The sequence below is a fragment of the Pinus tabuliformis genome, chromosome J, assembly GCF_031772625.1.
Source record: "Pinus tabuliformis cultivar Carrire ecotype Pingquan chromosome J, CPIR1, whole genome shotgun sequence".
In the NCBI taxonomy this organism is placed as follows: Eukaryota; Viridiplantae; Streptophyta; class Pinopsida; order Pinales; family Pinaceae; genus Pinus; species Pinus tabuliformis.
Genome location: NC_142295.1, coordinates 1048648696 through 1048661181, shown reverse-complemented (window position 1 = coordinate 1048661181; position 12486 = coordinate 1048648696).

Below are 12486 nucleotides of genomic sequence, written 5' to 3'. Positions count from 1 at the left end.
ATTATGAATTTTTGGTCATGCCTTTTGGCCTTACTAATGCACCTTCTACATTTTAAGGTTTGATGAATTCCATTTTCAAACCCTTCCTTATAAAATTTGTGTTAGTATTTTTTGATGATATACTAATCTACAACAAGTCTTGGAAGGATCATGTCCAACATGTTGATATGGTGCTCAAACTATTGGAGGGGAAACAATTATATGCAAAAATCTCCAAATGTTTCTTTGGAGTACAAGAGGTGGAATATCTGGGTCATATTGTATCTCATGAAGGTGTTAAGGTAGACCCTAGCAAAATTAAAACCATTAAGGAATGGAAAATCCCCACATCCATAAAGCATCTACGAGGATTTCTTAGGTTGACAGGGTATTATCGCAAGTTTATTAAGAATTATGGGAGAATAGCAGCACCTCTAACAACATTATTGAAGAAAGATGCATTCTTATGGACTCTAGAGGCAACAAAGGCCTTTCAACATCTTAAAGAGGTAATGTTCCAAGCACCAGTCTTAGCTACACCGGACTTCACAAAAACATTTATCGTGGAATGTGATGCCTCGGGAAATGGAATTGGTCTTGTTTTAATGCAAGAAGAAAGACCCATTGCTTTCAAAATTCATCTAATCAAAGGAACAAAGCTATTTATGAAAAGGAAATGCTGGAAATACTACATGCACTTAAGAAATGGCGACCCTGCCTAATGGGAAGACACTTCAAGGTAAAAACAGATCATGATAGTCTTAAACACTTTTCAGAACAAAGATTATATTCAGAAGAGCAACAAAAATGGGTCACAATTATGTTGGAATATGACTTTGAGATCATCTACAAAAAAGGAAAGAAAAATGTTGTGGAAGATGCACTCTCAAGAAAGGACGAGGATGTGGAAGAATTTCTTTGCGCCATTTCTATTATCCAACCAAATTGGATAAATGAAGCAAGGGATGAATGAAGAATGAAGAGGAAGTGTGGGCACTCATTCAAAAGATACAACAAGATCCCACTACAACTGATACATTTAGCTGGAAAAATGATTCGTTATGGTACAAGGATCGGTTATACCTATGTAAGAATTCCCAACTCAAACAAAAGATTCTTAGGGAATTGCACACCTCTCCCTTAGGAGGGCACTCAATATTTATAAAAACCTACCATAGGGTTAAGAATGATTTTTTTGGGATGGCCTTAAATCGGCTATTCAAAAGTTTGTGACGGAATGTTTGGTTTGCCGACAAAATAAAATTGAAACAATTAAGAGCCCGGTACTATTACAACCTTTATCGATTCCAAGCCAACCTTCGGAGGAGGTTTCAATGGGTTTTATCACAGGTTTACTCAAGTCCGAAGGAAAAGAGTGTTATCATGGTGGTAGTTGACAAACTTACCAAGTATGTACACTTTTGTGCATTATCTCATCCATTTAAAGCGAGTATAGTTTATACTGCATTATGGTAGCAATTCAAAAGCTACATGAAAACCCAAATATTATTGTAAGCGACAGAGATCCCATTTTCACTGGAAATTTTTGGAAAAATTTATTTTCTTGTCTTGGTACTTAGTTAGCTCATAGCTCATCTTATCATCTTCAATCTGATGGGAAAACTGAGATAGTAAACAAATGTTTGGAAGGATATCTTCGTTGCTTTGTATCTGATAAACAGACACAATGGGTCAAATGGTTGCCTCTCGCTGAATGGTGGTATAACACTTCCTTCCATACTGCAACAAAAATGACCCCATTTATGGCCCTTTATTGATATCATCCATCATCCATCACATCATATTTAAGAGAAAATTCTAAGGTTCAAGAAGTGGAAGATCACATCGAGCATCAACAACAAGTTCTCCAACTCTTAAAGGATAACCTCGCCTTGGCATAGAATAGAATGAAATAATAGGCAGATCAACATTGCAATGAAAGAAGTTTTAATGTAGGTGATTGGGTATTCCTATGGCTACAACCATATAAACAAATGTCCCTCAAGCAAGCTGAGAAGGATAATAAATTATCACCAAAGTATTATGGAACGTACAAGGTGTTGCAAAAGATAGGTACTATGGCATACAAATTGGAGCTTCCTGCATCTTCCCAAGTGCACCCAGTTTTCCATGTTTCATGCTTAAAGAAGGTTATAGGTGACAAGGTTCCAATTCAAACAATATTGCTAGAACTTGATGAGGAAGGAAAAATCATATTGGAACCTGAAGCAGTCAAAGAAACAAGAACTCGACAGCTACGAAATCAATCAATTTTAGAGTATCTCATCAAGTGGAAGAACTTATCTGTTGAAGATTCCACATGAGAGGATGAGAATTTTATCCAGAAGCATTCGGAACTACTCAAGCGTTGAGTACAATACTTTTTTGAAGGAGAGGGGCATGTTAGGTCCCTATAATACTAGTGATTCCCCCATTACTATTGTCATTGTATCCCTTAGTGTTATTATTGTGCCCCATAGAATCCCAATATTGTTATTTTTGTACCTTTATATTATTATTGTTAGGTCGGCTTGGTTATATTGTGATCCCTTAGACTCCTATATATAGAAAGGATGTTTTTTCATTTGTATCATCCAAGAATTGTTCCTTTGTGTAATGTAAAGGAGGTTGCCCCCTCGAAGAGGTTGAATTCTAAGGCGTTGATCTATCTTTTCTATCTTTTTGTGAGCTAGTTTCATAACAGTTTGGTACTAAACTGACCCTACTCAGCCAATTATACACCTACTTGGCCAAGTAGGTACTGGACCCTATCATGGTGGACACTGGACACAACCTACAATATGAAAATTTGTTATAAAAATATAAAAAATATGTAACTTCTAAATCCTACCAAAATGCTATAACAAATCCCTCACTTCCGAGCCCCCATACTGCAATTTTCCTTTCACATTGAAGAGTAGCCTTAAAGAGTAGCAATTTGTCCCAGCCTAGCATGTCTTTAAAGTTTTGTACTTTAAACCTGCTACTAGTTTGGAGTTTTAAATATGAAGAAAGAACTTTGCACAATAAGCATTTAATATAGGCTTCTCAATGTTGCATAATTAAATTTGCATACTGGAATTTTACCAGGGCCCCAAAAGTCAAAGACCTTGCATGGATCGATGTTGATGAGTAGATTTAATGAAAATATTGCAAGAAATACATAAAGGGTGAGGGCGGTGGTGTATTTGTAAATTGAAAGAATGTTTGGCTGGTATAAGAGGCCAACTTGTCCCATGCATGGCCCCATTAGAGGAGATCAAACAAATTAGATTGGAATTGCAAAATTTGAAAACAACACGATATATGAAAAGAAGATGGTTGTTAGCATGTTTTCAAACTCTAAGGCTCATTTAGAATCTGAGTCCAAGTTAAAAAATTATGGCTAGGGTATTATAATATGCGTGTTTCTTCTAGTTCTATGTGTTCAATGGAGTCTACATGAGCGCTTGTGTATGTGAATACCAATAAATTTTTTGTGGTCAAAGATTCATAGGAATTAGAATTCCAAACATTATTAATGTACTCCCATATCTATGTTGTTTTTTCTTCATCATCATGTTAATAAAGTTTTGTCTCCTTTTTTTTCTTCATCATCGTGTTAATAAAGTTTTGTCTCCTTTTTATGTCATTCGTGATTATGCATGATGCAACTGTAATGCGCTCTTGTTGTTAGCATGCTTGAATTTTGGCATCTGGGTACTTTTCCTTTCGACCCAAATCAAATGGTATTTGTAATATCATCAAGTAAAGAAGGTAGTAATAGATTAGAATTGTGAAGACTAAAACGTTGTAGCTTAGCTATTATTTATGTTTGTTATAGGCCATTTTTTCAAATCTGATCAATAAACCTCCTCATGGGATCAATAAACATCCTATTCCCCTTTGTTATCATCATTTTACAAATCCATAAGGATGTATCTTTCATTCCCTAGAGTTTCTTCATTAAACTGCATCATCTAAGCCAGTTTTGGGACCAACACACCCTGGCCTCTTATTGGACAATGTTCACCTGCAGGTTGCTCCACTGTTGCCTGATGTATTATACCTAGGGGGGATAATATGGGGTACATAGGGAGGTACCCAAGGGAATAATATGATGTAATTATTAGGGATGATAAATAAATGGGTCATAGTTTATAAATAAATTAGTTAGCCACATTATGCAAGGGACCACAAGTAGTTGGGAAATAATGTGATAATCCCATGGTATTGGATGTATGGTATTTAGAGACCCATGATAATAACCCATGGTATTGTATGTATGAAGCCTATATAGATACTAGATAACTTACATTGAGGAATGTCAAGGATTGTTTTGTATTGGCGAACATGAGATTGTCGAGTGATCTCCTTCCTTAAGGAGTAATTGTATGGTGTTTCCCTACCTAGGGGTTTTGATATTAATAAAAATATGAAGTTTTATCATCTATTATCTTATTTCTTGGGCATATCTTTCACTTTAATATATTTTTAGGTCAGATCTACTACAAGTGGGATCGTAGCATTTTCTTGGGCAAAGAGCGGGAGTTTTGTTTTTTCATTTTTTGTAGGAATTTTTCTGGCAGCAAGTTTTCAGATCCGATTTGAAGATTTTGGTGAAAAATTTACAAAAAACAAATAGAATATTGAAATTTGGTTCAAAATATTACCCAATTTCAAAAAATGAAAAATAAGACGAATAAGAGTTTGGATGAGGGAGATATTGCTGATTTAAAATCAGTTGTTTTGTAGAAATGTTTCTGACAACAACTCGTGGATGGTGTATCTCCAGTAATTTTTTTCACTTTTTGTGGATAATTTTGTTAAAACAATTTCATATCTAAGATCCTCTCTAAAAATAACTAAATATAAAAACAAATTAGTTGAATCGGAGTCCGGATGAGGGAGATATGGTTGATTTAAAATCAACCATTTTTTCAATTTTTTTGTAGCAGCAAGACAGTTGCAACGTGAATATGAATTTCCATAGTGCCCAGAGTGGCGCTTCAATCACATGGAAAGATGCAGAATGACCATTCCATTTCCAAAATCAAGCTATAATAAGGATTGCGAGTCATATTGATCGAGATGTGGCCATTTAAATTTGCCGCACAAAGTAAGTGATTTTCTACCAAACCCTTATTCTGTTTTAGGGGTTCTAGCAAGATGAAGTTTACAAGAAAAGATGATGGCCCTACTATTGAAGAATTTATACAAGATCACAAGTCTAAATCTCCATCTCCATATGTTTGGACATTCTTACTATGGCTTTATTTGAAATATGAGACATATAACTGGTGGGACTCACTTGATCGTTTAGTTTAGAGACTTCCTGGGGAAGAACTTGAAAAAGTCCTTTTGGACAAGTGGTCTCAAGCCGGAAAGGACACTAAGAGCCATAAAGGATTATTTTATACTAATATTTCAATATTACAAGTTCATGGAAGTATTCATAAATAGAACATCATTGTGTTTATCATTCCTAGTTGCAAGCATAATTTTATGAATGTTAATTTGGCAAAAAAATTATAAGTCCCAACAAAACATATTGAAAAAACACATGTTGATAATGAAGATGTTCAAATTTATAAATATTTGAAGATTATATGGATAATTATGTGTTGCATTCTGATTTTTATGCTTTAGATATGGTTGATGTGGATGTTTTTTTGTGATACCCTTGGATGGAATCTGTTGGTACTATCAATATTAATGTGCAGAAGAAATTCCTGAAGCTTTGGTATAAAAAGAAGAAAATTACATTACGTGATATTTCCATCCAGAAGTGTCATGTGTGCTAGATCTATGCTTGTAAGGTCCATGTGCCACCTGCTATGTTGCATCCCATCGTAGTTGTTGATCCCTTTGCGAAATGGGGTATCGACTTTATGACATGTAATCCGAACTTGGCCTAGGGGAATGGTTGTATCATTGTTGTTGTTGACTACTTTACTAAGTGGGCTGAGGTGATGCCTACATTTAACAACACATGCAAAACGATTGCATACTTTTTCTTTAATCACGTTATTGCTAGGTTTGGTGTTCCACAAGAAATAGTTACGGATCACGAGAAACATTTCCGAAATCATATGATGACCAAACTAACTGCTAAGTTGGGACTTTCACATGAAAGTTCCACTCCCTACTATCCTCAGGCTAACAGACAGGTTGAGGCTATTAACAAATTTCTTAAGACTATGCTTCAATGTATGGTAGGGGTCCACAAATTGGACTGACACTTGCTTCTTTACGCTGCCTTGTGGGCATACGAAACCTCAGTTAGGAATGCTACCAGATTCACACCCTTTCAGTTGGTCTATGGTCTAGAATCTATCCTCCCCATCGAACGTGAAATTCCATCATTAAAACTAACTATTGAATTTATTCTTTCCACTTCCATAGAGGAGGAGCGTATTTTACATTTGACTCGTTTGGATTAAACCTGACACGCTGTTTCTTTAGCCAACGAATCTCATAAAAGACATGTCAAGGCGCAATATGATAAAAATGTCAATCCTTGTGTCTTCTCGGAAGGAGAATTGGTTCTCTTATATGACAAGGAGATCGATAAGTTAGGTCCAAGAAAGTTCATGGAACAATGGGTTGGGTCCATACATTGTCAAGCGAGTCCTTGCAAAAGGGGCCTCTGAGTTAATAGACTTTGATGGAGTTCCACTGGAGCAACCACAAAATAGCTTGTACCTCAAAGAATACTATGATTGATTCCATGCATAGTACACTGTGTACATAAATTATGTCTATAGGAGTGTTGAGTGTGTTTGTAGTGTGTCTTTTCAGAGTTTCCCTTGCTTTTTGTTGATCCATTTTACGTTTGGTTTGTAGATGTTGACTTCTCTTGAATCATATATTGGTTATGCCAATGGTGCTAGTCATAGTACTCAGAACCTATCCTCCACAGCATGGGCTATCTTTGCTCCAAATGGCGATCTAGTGAGTATGCAAGGGATTTGCAACGATAGACATTTGCAACTAATGCAAATAAGTTTCAATTCACGTCACATCATATTGCAAGCATGATAATAACTAAGAAACATTGAAAATATGTATATATATTAAGTTTGGTTTTACACATTTTTTTCCCCGAGACACATATGGCTACATTTCCCATATAAAAAACTACATGAAAAGATCTAAGTAGACAAATCAATGATGCTCATGATAAAATAACACTGCATGAGCTATCTTGCACAGTAATCGACCAATACGGCTAAGCACTCTGATAGTGTGTTGTTGAAGTCGCATCAGAATATGGTCGATCTCAGTCTCATCAATCTCGTGTGTCAACCCCTCCATGTGGCGCTCCACCTCTAATAGGATCTCAACTACCTCAAGATCCCATAGCGCATTCCATCCTACTGTGGCAACATTTACTGGTTCCACTACCTCCTCATATGGTTGTCTCTCTGCACGATGAATATATGAAGCAACTACTTGTCAAATTGATCCCACATCTATAAGAAAACATCAATAGTTTAGTCTTGGGAATTTTTTTTTTGTAAAACTTCCAAAAACTTAAATGGTTGGAATATTTTACTTGAAGCATCCCATTGCTCACCCTCAAACAACACGAGCTCAACATCATCACGAAAATCCATCCCTGCATAAGGATATTTGTTAATAATGATGAACTGTCTACGTAGCCACCAAAATAAGGTTGGTGAGAAACTGATCGCCAACAGACTTGCATGTCAGGCCATATGATCTATCCACCTATTCATCTGTGGTACCCTCAGATTGATAGGCTCAAATATAATCTATTGAGGTTGAAGTAATAACACTCGTTCTAGAGGAAAAGAGACTAAGATCAAACCATAGCCAGATTTCTTTAACTTCCCCTCTCTTTATTTAGTCAATTTTTCTTTCATATTGACAAGAACTCCCTCACTCTAGTTGAAGATTGTCGACTCTAGACACTCCACCCCGTACTGTATGTACGATTTACTTGCCACAGGTAGTGCTGAGATACCTACCAATCTCATGATAATGAATAGGATCATTCTCAAAGGTAACTGGGTTACATCTTTAATGTTTTTCTTTCCATCCTTGGTTGGATGGGCTTGAGGTCTACAATAGGTGGTGATATAATCTTTCATTGTCTCCCCACCACTTCTCTCGCCTAGGAGAGAGATGGGGGCACCTCTTTTGGATAAACCTGTCAAAAAGTAGATATATTCTACCTTTATCTCGAGCAGATGTTTTCCAAACCTAAATCCATGTGCTTGAACATCCCATGAATGAATAAGGTATTTCAACAATTCCATCTATTGGCTCATACCAGGAAGCCAGAAGAATTTTAGCAATCCACAGTTTGTTAGCACATGGATGGTAACATGATAATTTGATACATTTAAACCATGTTCCTCATGTTATCTTTCTCTTGAAATGAATGCCATTTTGCGCTAATGAACACCTGAAAAATCAACAAGAGATTCATTAGGATCCTTTTCATGCAAAGAACTTGACAAAATTTGAGTAAAAACTGATAATCAGTTTAGCATTTTGCGCCCAACGCACCCCAATAGTGCAAGACAAAGCATCACACCTCTCCCAACAGTGTTAGTCTGCCTAGGTGCAATGTAGATTTTGATACTAGGGGGGTTCTTTGGTCCTATGGTGTGTTCTTAGAACTACAGTGTCCTCAAAACCTTATTTTTTTTATATGAAATCACAAAATTGGATTGTTAAAAGAAAGATAAGGGTTTTAGCTCATACCTAGAAGTGATGGTACTCAAAATGGTCCACCGGATTAGAAAAATCCATTAAACCCCAATCTATTAACCCTGGGTTAGAACATAATCATAGTTCCCTTAACCAGATCTATAAGATACCATGGGCAGAAAACCATCATGCCCAAAACCATGTGCAAAACCTATGCACAAAACCATAGGTAGGTCCGCCAACCTAATATTCGTGGAAACAATATAACACATACCCAACGAAATGGATACACAGTGCATACTCTAAGTTGTTGAACAACATGCAACTGGAAGTTTCCATCACCAACCCGTTGCAATAAGCTCTTCTGCATTCATCAATGGATCATATTACATACTCAATATTAATTACTTGAACACTAGGAACTTGAACTTGGGCTTTGAAACATTGATTACATTACAATGCATCACTTTTCAATAGAATCAGAAGCCAATGGGGGCCTTCACTAATTAGCGTCCATTGTTCTTATTGGATTTAGTGTGAATACATACACATCTTGTTCACAGACACATGATTTAGTAATGGCCATAGCTTTTAAGAGCAATTCAAGTTAGCGTGGACTTGTTCAACTCAATTGAGTTGAATACAACCTGTATTGACTAAGTAAAATATTTATTTCGTTGGGTCTGTTTGGTACCAAACTGGGTGAGACGAAGCGTGACTTAGCCAATTTGGTACTAAAATGACCCTACTCAACCAAGTCTACACCTACTCGGCCAAGTAGGTACTGGACCCTATCATGGCGGACACTGGACACAACCTACAATATATAAATTTGTTATAAAAATATAAAAAACACGTAACTTCTAAACCCTACCAAAATGCTATAAACATGACCCCACTTGCCTAGCCCCCACACCACAATTTTCCTTTCACTTTGAAGAGTAGCCTTGGAGAGTAGCGATCTGTCACATCTAGAATGCGTTTAGATTTTTTTACTTTAAACTTGCTACCAATTCGGAGTTTGAAATATGAACTTTTCACAATAAGAATTTAAAATAGGCTTGTCAATCTTGCATAATTGAATTATCATATTAGAATTTTACCATGGCCCCAAAATTCAAAGACCCTGTGTGGATCGATGTTGATGAGCATATTTATTGCAAATATTGCAAGAAATGCATAAAGGGGGAGGGTGATAGAGCATTTTTAGATTAAAAGAACGCTTGGCTAGTATAAGTAGCCAAGTTTTCCCATGCATAACCCCATTAGGGGAGATTAGACATATTAGATTGGAATTGAAAATTTTTAAACAACAAGGCATATGAAAAGGAGATGGTTGTTAGCATGTTTTCAGACACTAAGGCTCATTCATAGTCTGAGTCCAAGATTAAAAAATATGGTTGGAGTATTATACTATCTGTGATTCTTCTAGTTCTAAGTGTTCAATGGAGTCTACATGAGCGCGTGTATATGTGAATACGAATAAAAAGTTGACGGTAAAATAGTCATAAGAATTAGAATGACATATATAAAAATATTGAGCTATATATTAATGTACCCCCATATATATATATATATATATATATATATATATATATATATATATATATATATATATATATATATATATTTCTTCATCATCATGTTAATAAAGTTCTATCTCCTTGTCTCATTCATGATTCTGCATGATGCAACTATAATGTGCTCTTGTTATTAGCATGCTTAAACTTTGGCAACTGGGGGCATTTCCATTCATCCAAATAGAATGTTCTTTGTAAGCTCATGAAGTATAGTAGGCAGTAATAGATTACAACTACGAAGACTAAAACGTTGTAGCTTACCTATTATTTATGTTTTCATAGGATTAAAAGATATTGGAAAACTGGGCAACAAACTCTTTAACTATTCCAAGCCTAAGAAATATTGATCCTGCTTAGTTTGATTTGTAGTGGTATGCTTGCTAAAATATTTGAATATATTTGTGGATGGCATAGCTCCTACCCCTACCTAATGTGGCCTGGCTCATATTCAGGCTCCCATTTTTTTCTAGTTTGATAGGATTTTACTTGTGTGGGCATGTTTTGTGGATTTGTCTTTGAAGATTCTCATTTTTTATTTTCTTCTCAGTTGTCTTAATTTATAAAAGCTCCTTATTGAAAACATTGGATGATTTTCCTCTAGAATGAATCACCCACTTCCCCTACTCCTTGAGAAACATAGCTTTTCCTTATTGTTGTATCATCCCTCAATATAGATCTAGCTAGACTTTCCTATAGGCTTGGGCCATATTCCACACTCTGTTGAGATATTGAATACAAATAGTCTCGATCTTATTCTTTTAGTTTGAAAGTGGTTATGTCTACCTTTGGTTTAATCAAAAACCCAGAGAAAGGATAACACTAGTGACTACAATGCTATGATTCGAGAGAGGGGCCTTGCCTTCAATTTCCCATTTTGTGGAAGTTGAATATTGAAAATGTAATTCTTCTTCCTTAGACAATGTTGTGCTGTCTAGCATGTTTAGACCTATAATTCTTGTTCTCACATTGGACTCTATATACTAGATCTCTTGAGATTCATTCATAAAAGAAATATTGTTATTTTTTTGTTACCAAGCATCATTCTCTTCATCTCAATATTCTTCCATGTTAACTCACCAGGTTACTTGGCCATCCACATTTGCCGACTTTCTTAATGTGGAATTTGAGGATTTTCTTACTGTATGTTTTAGTGTTCAACATGACCGATATCACTGCTTGTGTGTGACTACAATGTGACAAGATGCATGAAAACATGATGCTACCCTTACCTTTCACATGTCACGAGATAAACGCAAAAAAATTTGGCCATGTATTTTAATTGATAGATAAAATTGAAACCATCAACCTTGAATTCTGACCGATGGACAATCTAAAGGAAGAATGGTAACTTTTATTATTTGTTGATACCTGCTTTTACTTCTCATAATATTGGTTAAGAAGAGATGGTACCTTGCACTCCAGTTTCCTCCTCGTCCACAAGAGTAGTCACTACATCAACTACATCCAACAATTTTCTTAAGTTTCACTTCATTGAAAAATATTTTAGGGTGGTGGGTATATGAATCTATTTCGGTCAATCATAAGCTCATTTGTGCCTGATATGAGCGATTGGAAATAGTCTCTACATAAGAATAGAGGCTACTTTTGTTTTATGTTCCCTGGTCTTGTTTGGTTTCTGAGTTTGACTAATGGTTTGGGACTTAGTATCATTTCCCACTCTTTTGCCTTTGTTGAGCTTATAGTGAATTTCGTTATATTGTATTTTCCCAAATGAGCTAGATGATTTACTTTAATCATACTTTGATCTGATATCATAAGTTTTTATTTCATATTATAAAATTTGGTTTTTTTATTTCATATTATAAAATTTGGTGCTAAATTATTGCATTTCTTTGAATGTTCCAATTTTTTTTTGTGGTTGCATTATTCATGTTGTGATAGTTGTAGTGGTTCTCAGATATTCATACACCTTTCCTTATCACTATTGAAACTTAGTATTAGTTGTAACCAGACTATCTTTGTGGTTTACTAACTTTACTGCAAATATGCTCGAATAGATATTTAGCTAGTCTTGTCAGCACTATTCATCGTCCCTCATGATGATCCTTACAAACGATCTGCATTTGTTTACATATGTCTTCAGGGACAAGTTTCCATGTTAAAGCTCAATCTTCAAAGTAGTTGGACACTTGGTGGGGTCCTTGTTATACTGATGCCACTTCCGCAATTTCAACCGTGGTCAAATTCAGTGTGAATTTTTCTCATTCCAATGTATTTTAATACCATTAGTTGATTTGTAAGATAT